A 15,347-nucleotide genomic window follows, 5' to 3' on the forward strand; every position below is an offset into this window, starting at 1 on the left:
TAGCTACAAACACTGCTTCGAAGTTAACAGCTGCATCCGCTTGTTGTTGGTTATGAGGAATCGCGGCACCCATCGGGCCGACAATTTTTTCATCGCCAACTTTTCAAGTAAAATATTAATTGCCATTCCGGTCGACACACCTATGACCTCTGTTACTTTGCGCACTTTTTATGTCGCTCAGCGGGCATCATGGTCGTTCCTCATCAAATACGGATGTCCTCCCACGTTTAAGGGGTAAACCGGTTTAGGAGTCCGAAATTTTGGTGTTTTTCGTAAATTTTTTGAACAAGGAAGGAATAATCAGAAATTGCTTAAACTTAGAGTGCATTTCATTCATATTTTTAAGTAGACTTTTAAATTTTTTTAAGCCATTTCCGCCGGGAATAGTGTCTAAAGTCACTTGCTGTCCATGGGCGATCACCATCCGAGTATCTTGCTGGTAGGCATTTCCGAAGTTGCAATTTTTCTCTGTAATCAACAACAATTCGCCCCCTAAATACAAAAGGGTCACAACTCAAAATTTTCCACACTCGAGCTTGACTTGTTTACAGTAGCACAGAAAACAAACTATGTGACATATCACGCTGAAATTTGCCATGTAAGCTTATAACAGTCTTACCAAAAAACAAAAAATTTATTTTTGCCATATGTCATCCGCGGACCGTTTTATTGATAACGTCTCGTTCATATTTGAGCAGAAGTACATTTTGAGTTGTGACCCTTTTGTATTTAGGGTGCGAATTGTTATTTTTTTTAACAACATGTTTCCTAAGAATATGAACCTAATTGTGATAAAATAATATTGAAAATTGCATGTTTTTGTAGCGCTTGAACACAATGTCATTTTTTCATACCATATTTTTTCATCTATTTTGCTTAAAAACAATATTTTTAATGATGGTATAATCCCACAATTAGGTTCATATGAATGAGAATTGAATAAAAAATACTCCGAAAAAAATTTCATAACGATTGGTCGATAACTTTTAGAGCTAGAGTGCCCACCAGTTGAAAAAAAGGCGTTTCGAGAAAAACGCGTTTGAAATAAAACATCGCATCGTAAGCGCTACGGTCATTTAAGTGAACATATCGATGGTTTTCGAGAAAAGTGACATAATTCAAAAATACAAGTTTTGTAGGAAATCAATTTTAAAATTACGCAAATAGATAATTTAAGTTCTTGATTACAATTATGCATATTTTCCAATTCTACTGGTTTGGTGCAATCATAATACAACAGTGCTTTGTGGAAATAACATACTTTACATTCTTAGCTTATTTTAAAAAGAAATATTGTAAGTTTTGCGCAAATGTGTCATTTTTCCTGAAAAGATTTAAAAAATGATTTTTTTTTCAAATTTTGAGATACATTTCGAAGAGTAGTAGGGTCAAAAGCAAAAAAAGCAATTTATTTTTGATTATTTTTTACTACAAAATAGAAATTGTAACACAACATTTACAAACTTCCTCTGAATAAACTAGTAAAACAAGAACAAAACAATTAAATACTTTGGTAATAGAATGGTAGAATATCAAAAATACTTTTTTTAATGCATAATGGTAAGAAAAATCCTAGATGTTATTGTAGAACTGAGAGTAATACTTTGGAATGATATTCTTCTCCATCAGTTTTAATAAACCCTCCTTTCTTTTATCCTTAACTTTCTGTTTATCCTTCTAGGCGCGATTGAGCGCAGGTAGAGTTGTTAATTCGTTATTACTGCTAGTACTACTACGGGTAGACGATGTTCGGGCTTTTTTTACTTCAAATTTCATAAAATCAGTCACTGTAAAAAATCAGTCCACTCTGAAGATACTAATATCATTTATTTTTACAAGTTCTCCATCTAAGTTTTTAAGGACTTTAAAGCCGGATTTTTTGAGTTGGGTCAGTTTTCTAGATAAGTGACGCGCCAATTCGATCACCTGACAAAATGACACTAACGCCATCTCTCAGAATTGCTTCAAGATTCGCTTATGATGCTTTTCCAGATAAAAATATATAAACTATGTAGTTGATTTTTGCTTTTAACGGCAAAACTTCGAATTTTGAGTTGTGTCGCATTTCTCGAAAACCATCGATATGTAGAATCGGGCGTAATGCGAATTTCGCTCTAAAATTTTTACCACAATTTCTTGAGTAGTTATACTAACAATTTATGCAATAAAAAAAACCTTGATTTTTTGATCAGTCTAAACTGGTTTCCCCCCTTAAATTCGTTGAACCAATATCGAACTGTGGTCATAGATGGTGAAGCGTCCCCATAGACAGCATGCAACTTTGCTTTTATCTCCTCGCATTTTTCCCCATCCAAAAAGCAAAAAGCGAATAACCGAACGATACTGCTCTTTTTCCATCTCGGCGAAAATCACGAAACACGTCTTACTTGAATAGCTGCCAAATCCAAACTAACCTATCAGTCTGAAATTTGTTTTACCGTTGTTTGATAGATGGTCGCACACGATGCTAACTCCCTCAAGAACGCCCTCTGCCATCAAACACGGGTACTTATTGAACCGCCCCGCATATATCTAGCCTTGGGCACTTCTAGTGTTGTTGAGCGCCACTGGAAAGTTTGACATATTTTCCCCTTAAACGCACTCAGAACGTTTTGATGTGTAAGCCATATTAGTGTTGGGTACAGTGGCTTTAAAAATTCATCTCGACAAAGAAAAAGAAATTAAATAGTGAAAATTTTCGTGGGTTTTTTCACAATTTTCGATGTCGATTAATAAGACAAAAATAGATCGATGAACTAAAATTGTTACAAAGCGAGCAACCACCATTCTTTGAAATAAAACTACAATAGAAGAATGAATTTTAACGTGATCGCTGTTCGCTCACTGGAAAATTCCAGGACGGTTGTCGAAAATCAGTTGTTTTACCAGAAAATATCGATGCTGTGCGCGAAGTGAAATACTGTGAGATTGAAGCATCCTCAGGCATCAGTATATATATTTTTATCTATTCATTCCTTCCACTCCATAGTGAAGCATAGGGCATTAGTATGACGAGCATTAATTAGTTTTTGTATTATCACCTTATGGCAAAAAAGGAAGCGCGACTAGGCAAAGTGCTTCGAAAATGGGATCAAACGAATGCAAAATTCTATTGATCATCCGTTTTCAACCACCAACACTCATTTTTTCAGTGTTAAGCCAGAAATATAAATAGCAACCCTCGTAATTAACTTGCTTACTAACTACAAACTACACTAATCTCTGATTGTCTTTACACTTATTTGCTAAGCAAAACATGGGTCTGATCACAAATTTATTGAATAACGGTAAAAAGGATGAGCCTTAATAGCCTTATAAGAATTTTACATTTGGAAATAACTCAGTAAATTTAACAAAAATAAACTGCACACCTCAAATATTTATACTATCATTAAGAGAGAAGAACTTGATTAAATTAAAAAAAAAATACCAGTCTAACGGTTAGACGCGATAGAAGTGAAACCTTCCGTAAAACAAACTGAGAGAGAATGAGACGAAAGCAGCATTAGGAGCGGGATAATTATAGGTTCATTATAATATTGCTATAAAGTTCATGTTTTATTTTCTTCATTTTATTATTATTCATCCTCAATGTTTTCAATTTCAACAAATGATACGAGTGGTATTGGTTATGATAGCTAAAATATGATACAAATGCTTTGGTTTCGATGTTGTCAACATATCTTTGAAATACCGCGTCAATGGTTGTTTTTGATCGTGTTGTCGATTCAGTGCGATTGTTACACATTTTTAAATTGAATGTTGTATTAAGAACGTCAATTAAAGGAACCGCTGTGTCCAATGCAAAATTTACGTTAAAATCGCCACTTAAAATCATTGGAACTTTATTGTAATCTTTTCTAAGTATCCGCGATACTTCTGGTGTATACTTTATTAAATTTTCGTGAATGAATTCCGTGATGCTATTTATTGATTTTTTTTTTCTGTCGATATTCACGACACTTTTCTGCATTATTTTTCGGCATAATTGCGGTAAATATTTAAAAATGAAAATATTTACGAATATAAAAATACACACGCGGTTGCTATTATGAGCGTCCCCAGCAAAACCTGCGTGACCGAAACTCTAACACAATTACATTTTTTTGAATGTTACAAACACATATGCACGCAGGTTTTGCTGGGGCGTGACCGAAACTCTAACACAATTACACATATGCACTCGTATTTGTTTGAAAATCGACTTTTTTTTTTTTTGGTTCTCCGTCACCTTTGGAAAATGTGTAAACAGTAAGCAAACTTTACTCATATATTTTTCCTCATTTTTGCATCAATAAAATTAAACAAACGCCGTAGCCGAATGGGTTGGTGCGTGACTACTATTCAGAATTCACAGAGAGAACGTCAGTTCGAATCTCGGTGAAAACACCAAAATTAAGGAAAACTATTTTTCTAATAGCGCTCACCCCTCAGCAGGCAATGGCAAAACACCGAGTGTATTTCTGCCATGAAAAAAAGCTCCTCATAAACATATCATAAAATAAAATAACTGTATAAAAAAATTTTTTTTCTTGTGATTCGAACCAAGAATTTTGGATCAGAAGCTCACATTGCTAGCCGCTCGGCTATCGCGCCATGCTGTCGGCGCTGGCCTAAAAGTTATTTAGTTCGTCGCTACGTGTATATGTAATATTCGTAGCCAAGAGTGTCGCTTTTTTCGTTTCAAATTTTCTCAAATCACTCCCAACGATTCTAAAGAAGTTTTCACTTCAAAAAAAAACAGTAGGATAACCCATTAAAAAAAAAAACGAAACGTACATATTAAAACACCCTCTATACCCCCTTACATAGTATACGCGTATTATTAGTAGTCGCCATAGCCAGCCCCACTTCGCATTTGTCGGCATGGCGAACGTTACTCGGGGTGCTGAAGTTGAGTCATCGTCAGTGGGTCAATCGGTGGTTTTGTCGTTGTTGGCACGCACTCCCACCCTTTTTTATTATTACCATACAATATATTTATGCATTATTGATACAATTTTGAATTTGTATTTGAAACTGCTTTTGGAGTTGCTTCTTTTGTTCTGCCTTTGTTTTGTTGTTGTGCGTTTGCTTTTGAAAGAATGCGATAATTCAACTTGAATGCAGTTTTCGTTTCTTCATTTTGGGGTTTCATATTCTTCTCTTCTCTCTCACTCATTTGAATGAACAATTCCCGAGCTCCTTTATGTGACAAACAATGGCATTTAAAATGTAATCGAATTGAAATGTGTGCTTTTGTATAAGAGTAATTGAATTATTTTTACCTGTGATGGAAATATACTGCATATTAAGTGCTGTGGTACAAATTGCCGTGTATCGATGCGAGTTCGCACTGACCACACGCAATCTGATTTGTTTGTATTCTTTTGTTTCGCCTCGACGCTTCGGTGATTGATTGGCTTGGCATTTTGTTTTGTCATTGCGATGCGATGATGGCGTTTGAAGGACTAGCGGAGGCTCGCTATAGAAATAAATATGAACAAAGTAGAAGTTTGGGGAAATCAAAGTCAGTAGGGCAATCACTGCCAGGATTTCCTGGCATTGTACTGCAGATAAGTTTGTGTTGAGATAAAACAATAAAAAATGTAAAGTAAACACGCGCTGTGCAAATTTTTCCTTTGAGGCTTCTAGTTAAATGAAAAACTTAAAAAATAACAATAGACACACTAATAAATGTTCAACTTTTATTCTGTGAATATCTTAAAAATCTTCAATTTAAGTGGTGAGCTTTAAAGTGCTTTAATAAATTTTATCAAAAACATTTCAGAGAAAAAACAAGCTCCTTAAAAAGTTTTATCAAAAACGGGGTGGCACATATTTAATCATCCAATTTGGTTTTTAATAACTTTTTTACCAAATAAAAAATACTTTTGGGCAATGGAAATCTTTACTTTGATCTTTACGCAATCCATTACTTGTTTGTATGTATGCTGCAATTGTCTAATTCACAAGAGCCAAATATGACACTTTGCAAAAATTATGAATCTTCCGATAGGGTGATTGATTTTGCGCCACTTTTGTTTTTGAAGTGAAAACTTCTTTAGAATCGTTGGGAGTGATTTGAGAAAAAGTGAAACGAAAAAAGCGACACTCTTGGCTACGAATATTACATATACACGTAGCGACGAACTAAATAACTTTTAGGCCAGCGCCGACAGCATGGCGCGATAGCCGAGCGGCTAGCAATGTGAGCTTCTGATCCAAAATTCTTGGTTCGAATCACAAGAAAAAAAATTTTTTTATACAGTTATTTTATTTTATGATATGTTTATGAGGAGCTTTTTTTCATGGCAGAAATACACTCGGTGTTTTGCCATTGCCTGCTGAGGGGTGAGCGCTATTAGAAAAATAGTTTTCCTTAATTTTGGTGTTTTCACCGAGATTCGAACTGACGTTCTCTCTGTGAATTCTGAATAGTAGTCACGCACCAACCCATTCGGCTACGGCGTTTGTTTAATTTTATTGATGCAAAAATGAGGAAAAATATATGAGTAAAGTTTGCTTACTGTTTACACATTTTCCAAAGGTGACGGAGAACCAAAAAAAAAAAGTCGATTTTCAAACAAATACGAGTGCATATGTGTAATTGTGTTAGAGTTTCGGTCACGCCCCAGCAAAACCTGCGTGCATATGTGTTTGTAACATTCAAAAAAATGTAATTGTGTTAGAGTTTCGGTCACGCAGGTTTTGCTGGGGACGCTCATAATAGCAACCGCGTGTGTATTTTTATATTCGTAAATATTTTCATTTTTAAATATTTACCGCAATTATGCCGAAAAATAATGCAGAAAAGTGTCGTGAATATCGACAGAAAAAAAAAGAAAGTGTGTGGTAGTTCACGGAACCCGCACGATTGAAGTGAAACTTCTTTCATCAACAAATCAATAATTTAACTATTATTTCAATATAATGCATGCAGAAGTCATGGAAAGCATGGAATGGAATTTTATTAAACAGAATTATTTATTTATTTTAATATAAAAAGAAATGAATTTATTGTACTCAATTACATTTGGTTCTCGGCATTGTCATTATCATTATTGGATTCGTTTTCCAAAAATGAAACAAGGGCTTTATGGTAACTGAAATACGTAAAAAATGATCTACATTCTAATCTATCAAGGTATCGATGAAATACTGCATCAATGGTAGTTCCGCATCTTGTTGTTGGTACTACAAATTATCACTTATCGTACAACCGGAGGATTCACTGTCACGGTGTTCAACAGTAGCTCTTAATTTTTTACGCTCCAAATACTCACGTTGCCGTTCAGCACCTGTTTTCGGTTTCCGTTTTTGTTGATTTGATGCCATATTTAACAGAAATCAATCAACAAAACAAAATATGTTTGTAAGATTTGCTCAAAACTACACACACACTCTATGACGCGTCTCGCGTTACTAATATAATATTGTGTTTGGGATAACTGTCAACTGTTTCCACCGAAATGCGTTCGCAAAGTGTATGGTCTTTGGTATGGTAAACAGATTTATGATACATTATTTTGCGGCGACAGCACAGCGCGATAGCCCAGCGGCTAGCAATGTTGGCTTCCGATCCGAAATCCTTGGTTCGAATCACAAGAAAATTTTTTTTTTTTTTTTTTTTATGCATTTATTTCATTTTGTTTTATGATATGTTTATGAGCAGATTTTTTTCATGGCAGAAATACACTCGGAGGTTTGCCATTGCCTGCCGAGGGGCGACCGCTATTAGAAAAATGTTTTCATTAATTTTGCTTTCACCGAGATTCGAACCAACGACCTCTCTGTGAATTCCGAATGGTGATCACGCACCAACCCACTCGGCTACGGCGGCCGTCAATCAAATGTCATATTTACAAATTACATTCGATAAGAATGCAATAATAAACGACCGCATTACATTCACGACGACACGCCACGCCAGTCTTTTAACAGATGGCGCTGGCATAGCGTGAGTTTTACGTAGTTTAGCGTAGTTTTACTCCTCACAGCGTTTCATCCACGCCACGCTTTTAACAGATGGCGCTGGCGTAGCGTCACATATCGATGAAACGCTATGGTTTTACTCCTCACAGCGTTTCATCCTTCGGGACAAAAGAAGTTTCACTTCAAAAAATCAATAAATAGCATCACGGAATTCATTCACGAAAATTTAATAAAGTATACACCAGAAGTATCGCGGATACTTAGAAAAGATTACAATAAAGTTCCAATGATTTTAAGTGGCGATTTTAACGTAAATTTTGCATTGGACACAGCGGTTCCTTTAATTGACGTTCTCAATACAACATTCAATTTAAAAATGTGTAACAATCGCACTGAATCGACAACACGATCAAAAACAACCATTGACGCGGTATTTCAAAGATATGTTGACAACATCGAAACCAAAGCATTTGTATCATATTTTAGCTATCATAACCAATACCACTCGTATCATTTGTTGAAATTGAAAACATTGAGGATGAATAATAATAAAATGAAGAAAATAAAACATGAACTTTATAGCAATATTATAATGAACCTATAATTATCCCGCTCCTAATGCTGCTTTCGTCTCATTCTCTCTCAGTTTGTTTTACGGAAGGTTTCACTTCTATCGCGTCTAACCGTTAGACTGGTATTTTTTTTTTCATTGTTTAGACAATGATTTCACTGCACTGGCAGGGCTTTGTAAACTGCTACAACAATTGACATCGAAATAAACAAATATTTGACGAGTTGGCTACACATAGGCTGTCATTCAGATAATGGCATTGTTTTTCATTTAGTAAATCTCACATTCAATCTCCTATCAAAATTTGAGGACCCATGTAGGAATGTCTCAAGAATAAGTATTTTTAGCTCAAAAACAAAACGTTGCACTCCTAATTAAATACCCATTTCTCATAAATACTTATGTACATATATATGCATGTGGGCATGTAACCGAGATGAAGATATTACGAGCACTTTGTTTAGCGTATATGAGGCAGTGGATCGTTGAACAGTCAGCTGGGAAAACGTATAGTCAGATCGTCGTTTTGCCAATGCCATAAGTGGAAGATGCAAATATGCAATCGAATTTATTTATAATTCTTTTTATTCAACGTTTTGAATGAGTTTCTGGCGTTGCGCTGCAGCTGATGAATGCAGGCACGCTGACCGCCATACAAATAACGATTAATAACAAATGTATGTATGTATGTATATGTAATTACTATATGTATATGATTATAATATGCATGCTTTGAAGAAGATTATAGAAGGTGAATTTATATACGTACGTACGTACATGTATGCCATATGCGTGTGTGAGTGCAATAATAACAAATAAATAGTAGTAATAGTGGGGCACATTCAAGGATTCTAATTCTTTCATAAATGGAATATCTTTCACTTTTATGCCTCCCTTTAATGGCAGTTGGTGTTTGTAGAAAAATTTTTGTAGCAGAAATAAACTTTTTTTCATTATTTCGATGATGTAGATAACGAAACCGGGATCTTCCAAGTGAACGCACCACGCCTCGGTCGTAAGTCTCGGCACTAAACTGTAATTTGCTTAAGAAAAAGTATACTTTTTTTCGAAGTTTATTAAGAATCGCATCGAGAATCGATCAATAAGTCCGTGACTTTTTGTATTTCTGACCTCTTTACTGAAAAAGAAATACTGCTCCAGTCAACACGCATCTGTTAGTTGACTCCTGTCAAAATTTGAACGTGCTGCGTCAGTTAGTTTGTGTTTTACAGCTACCTTTATCAGTGTAATGTGTCTTGAAAAAGGCAAATCGATGATGTTGCCTCTTAGTGTTGTTGACTTATTAACGTCTGATGCACAATCGAAATTGAACATATCTTTCATGAATTTGATAAATGTTTCGTCATTTTTCACGTTTGTGTAAATGTAACTTGACCTATTCCATTGCGATTCCATTTACCTCATTCTCTATATCTATACAAAATATCTATCAAACAAATAAAATTAAAACTTTCTATTGAAAAATGCAACCATTCCATCAGTATTTTCTTATGACGTTGTCACGTTAAACTGTCGTCAGTAAACCGACTTTACAGACAACCTCTTTTTAATTACATTTTAATCATTGTCGCACGGGACACATCCGTGTTGCACCTATCCTGAAGACATTTGAAAATTTAGATTCTCTCAGTAGTGAAATTCACTAAGATATTTTAACGATATTCGCATTGTTATCATTCCTTAGAACAAGTTTAACGGTATTGCTATTCGGTAACCCATTTTATAACAAAAATCGATAAAACAAAACCAGCTGTTTTGGTTAACAAGTCGATTATCGCAAACTAAATGACAACAATTTTGGCCGCCGTAGCCGAATGGGTTGGTGCGTGATTACCATTCGGAATTCACAGAGAGGTCGTTAGTTCGAATCTCGGTGAAAGCAAAATTAATAAAAACATTTTTCTAATAGCGGTCGCCCCTCGGCAGGCAATGGCAAACCTCCGAGTGTATTTCTGCCATGAAAAGGCTCCTCATAAAAATATCTGCCGTTCGGAATCGGCTTGAAACTGTAGGTCCCTCCATTTGTGGAACAACATCAAGACGCACACCACAAATAGGAGGAGGAGCTCGGCCAAACACCTAACAGAAGTGTACGCGCCAATTATTTATTTTTTTTTTTTATTAAAATTATATTATCAGAAGGTTATTAATTATTTGGCAGTGAGCACACGAACAGTAAATCGACGTTCGCTCTTAGATGTGGGCAATCCTTTTCACTTGGCTGCAGGGGAACCGTAAAAACTATTCCAGTTAAATCCAGACTTGGCTGAGAACCAAATTTCTCAACTTAGAGGTTCCAGAGCTTCAGCGATTCGATTGAAAAACAGTTAAATCTTATATCTTCCAGCTTATTCAATACTAAATTCTGTTTTTCTGCTGGTAGGTCTTAGCTGCATTACAATTTTGTTATCAGTGAGGCGTAGATGAACAATAGGGATTAGCCTGTCGTCCGCTAGCCGTAGCATACATCGCGTAACATATGTACATATACAATCAGCCGTTGCATGTTTTGCGCAAAGGGAGGTGCCCTATGGCCTAATGGCAGCGGCAAGCTGCAAAAAAAATTTTTGATTGAGTTATTCAGCTGTGGAGCGACTTCTTTTAGGAGCTGTCGATGATATCCTAAAGTAAATTTCCAACAAATAGTAATTTTATTATGCTAATTTTTGTAAATATATTTTCAAAAAATTCAAAATTGAAAGTAAAAGCTTGCCTAGCATGATTCAATAATAAAAGGTTTGCTCAGTAAGCAGCTTTCTCATTCCCTCTTGACAAATCGGCTCCCTTAGCAAGACACTGGGTTGCTAGCTCTAGAAACTTTGACTAAAAGTGGAGGAAAAGTAAAATTTGTAGAAAAAACATTTCATTTTCAAAATGAACTGCTTACGAGCAACAACTCGCTCAAGAGTTTTCATCGGTATGCTCAGGACTATGGTAGTATGACATGGAATACATACCGCTTAAGTCAGGACGTGATAGAGTATTTGACGTAATCCAAGATCGATAAGTGGAGAATTTACAAAGCTTTATTTCTTGTGATAGGTTGATTTAGAAGGAATTCATGTTTTGCAAAGAGCTAGCATTTCCCAAAGAGTTACAACAGGGAGAATAATTGGATAGTCCCCACGCGACCGATAACATTGCATACCTCATTATAAATAGTTGGGATTGACGCAACTTGTTTCCAAGGAGCCCAACTTACCCTGAATGGATGAAGTGTCCAGAGGAGGCACAAAGCACAGTACCAGAATGAAAAAGCTACTCATAAAAATCCATCTGCCAGAATCGGCTTAAAACTTTAGGTCATTCCATTTGTGGAACAACATCAAGACACGCGCTTCAAATAGGAGGGGGATCTCGGCCAAACTAATAACAGAATTGTATGCGCAAATTATTTATTTATTTTTAACAAAATAGTTTCACATTGGCGAAGCTTTGCAACTTCGCGATCGGTTTTAAATTTAATAATTAATTCACAAAATAAAATCTTGGATTATGTGAAATAATTTCTTGTTTTAATATTAGACTTGGCAATTTCCGCTAATCACTTCTATCTATATCATTATTTACATTCAAATATTAATTAAAATATATTTTTTAAGCCGTTCGCAGTTTGTTTCCATTTAAGTAACGAAATACTATTTTGCTACCATTTTTACCAAAAAGGATTTAATTTTTTCCTTTTTATGCATCTTCTTAAAAACAACCTTTTGTAAGGGAGTGTCAAAAATCGAATGTCACTAGTGAGCAAACCTTTAATAATTGAATCATGCTTGCCTAGTATGACTTTTTGTTATTTTTCTTTACATTATTCGCTTATTTTGATATATAATTTGACAAAGATTTCATTCTCTATCAGTTTAAATAAATAGAAGAAGACAGCTGTTTAGTGTTAGTTAAAAGTTTGTGAATAACGCAATCGTTAGTGCAAACGACAAATACTGGAGGCAAAACTAACAATTGTCGACTCGTTTAAAGACAGTGAATTGCACTACAGGTTTAATTTTTTTTATTCCAAATACGGCCCTTAACAATTATATGTGCAATGTAACATCATTTCAATGCCCACCATGAGTACGTCTACAGGTAAATTTCCAAGTCTAATTATTGAGAACGTCGAGATATCGATGTTGAAGATTATGCAGCTACAGCAGCAATCAGCGACCCGGCAACAGAACGTTAAGTTTTTGGTCTGTCTGGCCTTTTTCTAACCTTGACAGAATCAATTTATTGACATTTTTTCAACAACCTTTGTATTGTTGTTGTTGTAGCAGCATAAATATTCCCAATACATGACAGTTCTTGGCCGGCTATAAATCCGGAGTGTTCCGGTAATGTAGTACCGACTGTCCTGGGTGCACTATATAAATCGTCGACTCATTCGGACAACTTTTTCCACCAAAAAATCACGAATTTTGCGATTGTTGTTGTTAAAGATCCACCATTTTCATAACGCGTTTCAGCAATTTGAACGCGTTGTTCTATCGTGCAAAATTGTACAGCTGCCTACTTGACAAATGTTAAAGATGACACTAAAAAAGGTACCGTCTATGTTATTGTTATTTTGTTATCTTATATGTATATAAAATAAAGTCAACTTTTTGTGTGTGTTCGCTAACCGGCCGTGTCTTTCCACCGAATTAAGCCAAACTTACACACATTGTTAAGTAGGTATTGAAGATGGTTTACGTATAGTTTGGATGCCTGTTGGTGGATAGGGCTCGAAATATAACGTAACGTGGACCCGGGTAACCTTCGGATGTGTATGTACAATATGGGTATCAAATGAAAGCTGTTAATAAGTGCTTTAATACGGGGTAATTTTCATACCTATTGATGACTAGGGTCTCGAAATATATGCCAAACTTTTTGTGTGTGTTCGCTAACCGCCGAATTAAACCAAACTTACACACATTGTTAAGAAGGTATTGAAGATGGTTTCCGTATAGGGTTTGGTTTAATTCGGTTTTTAATGAACAAATGCTTTAGTTCAGAATATTTTTCATGCCGCTCCGTGACTAGGGTCTCGAGATAGACACCAAAACGTGGTATTGAATAAAGAAATAAATAATATGAAAACCTTATCTTTTCTGTTCTAAACCATATCTATTCTATTTTAGTGTGCCCAGCGAAGCGGGCCGGGTTTGCTAGTTATGTATAAAAATATTTTGTCCGATTTCGTATGACGTAGCATAGTTACGAGTAAGTTTTACGTCGTCTTGAATTACTAATTCTTGTCCAACGCATAGTAAGCAAATACTTATATAGTCAATAGACAAAATACAATCCATAATTTTGGCGAGACTACAAACACATATAAATAAATTTGATGGTGCCGCTTTTTATGACTCATTTGGTAGCGTTCATAATAATTCCCCGCCCTTTTTTGCCTTATTGCTTAAAATATTATTCTTAAATATTTCCATATGTACATGGAGTATATCGAGTACATATCTATGTATGTTTGTATGTAAGCCCATAAATGCACATTGGCACACTGGCACATTGTATGTAAGTAGCAATGTTGACATGCACCAAAAACATATTTAATACTTAAGGCTGTCGTTTAAATGACATTTTGTTGTTTTCTGTTAATGCAATTGACGCATGCCAAATGGCTGTAAAATACGAATAAACTTTCAAAAACATAAACAAGAAAAACAGAAAAAAATCAAATCATGAAGATGGCGCCAAAAAGAGTTCACAAGTGAGAGAATTCTGCAATTTGCTGTTAAAAAAGCTGCTTGGCAAATGCAGTTTTCTACATATATACGTAGGCATTTCTACATACCAGAAGGGCCACCGCAGACAAAATATCAAAAGTTATTAAAATCACATGGTTTTAGTGTATTTTCATAGGGAAGCAATCAAATTTAAGGTAAGTAGTCATAACACATTTCGAGACATGTCTGATACTAGGTATTTGTATTTTCATTTATGGAAATTTATCTTTGTTTATTATTTTTAATACTACCCAATACTTTATACCAGATATTTTTGTTATGTTTGTTGTTGTTGTTATGAGAAAATAATTACTCTGAATACCTCTGTTGATTTAAAAACATTTTTACAAAGCTTGTTTACATCTAAAGGGTCTTTCAAAAGAGACGCCTAGATATCAGTAGCGAAAAACTCCTATGTTAATTACAATAAAAACAAAATAATAACCCATTTGATAAGGCGCGTAACAGGATTGCAACGGGACAGCGGGTTGACGGGGAGTGATCAACAGATCCACTTCCATCGGAAAATTCAGTCAGTTAAACACAATTGCGGCGGCTCGGTTTCCAGCTGACATTTTATTTTTTATTTATTTTTATTTATTAATAATAAAGTCAAACATACAATCATAGGTTATTTTTACAATGATTGACCTTAAGAATAGTTTACATAAAAGGATTAACAGTAAAATCAAAATTAAAATTAAAATTCCAGATAGTAGTAAAGAAGTATAAGTTGGAGACAGTATTAAAAGGAAAGTAAGGTAAAAATAGTAGTAGTAGGATTAGGAATTAATAGGAAGAGATTTAAATAATGTGATACCATTTGAGTACATTCAGCAATTTTCGGCAAGGTAGCGAGGCAATTTATTTTTGAAACACGATCTTTCTTTTATACGTTTAATTTTGTAAGGTAAGGTATTCCAAAGACGGACAGAGAACACAAAGTATTGACGTTCAGTCACCAAACAACTGTACTATATTTCATCGGGACTAAGTTTAACGAACGGCAGGACTTTAAAAGCATAAGTCGATCTTTGAGGTATCTGGGTTTCTGAGTGTTTATGATCTTGTGGAGTAAAACTAAACATTTAAACCTAAGACAAACTGGAAGATTTATC

Source organism: Anastrepha obliqua, chromosome 3, assembly GCF_027943255.1.
Source record: "Anastrepha obliqua isolate idAnaObli1 chromosome 3, idAnaObli1_1.0, whole genome shotgun sequence".
Lineage (NCBI taxonomy): Eukaryota > Metazoa > Arthropoda > Insecta > Diptera > Tephritidae > Anastrepha > Anastrepha obliqua.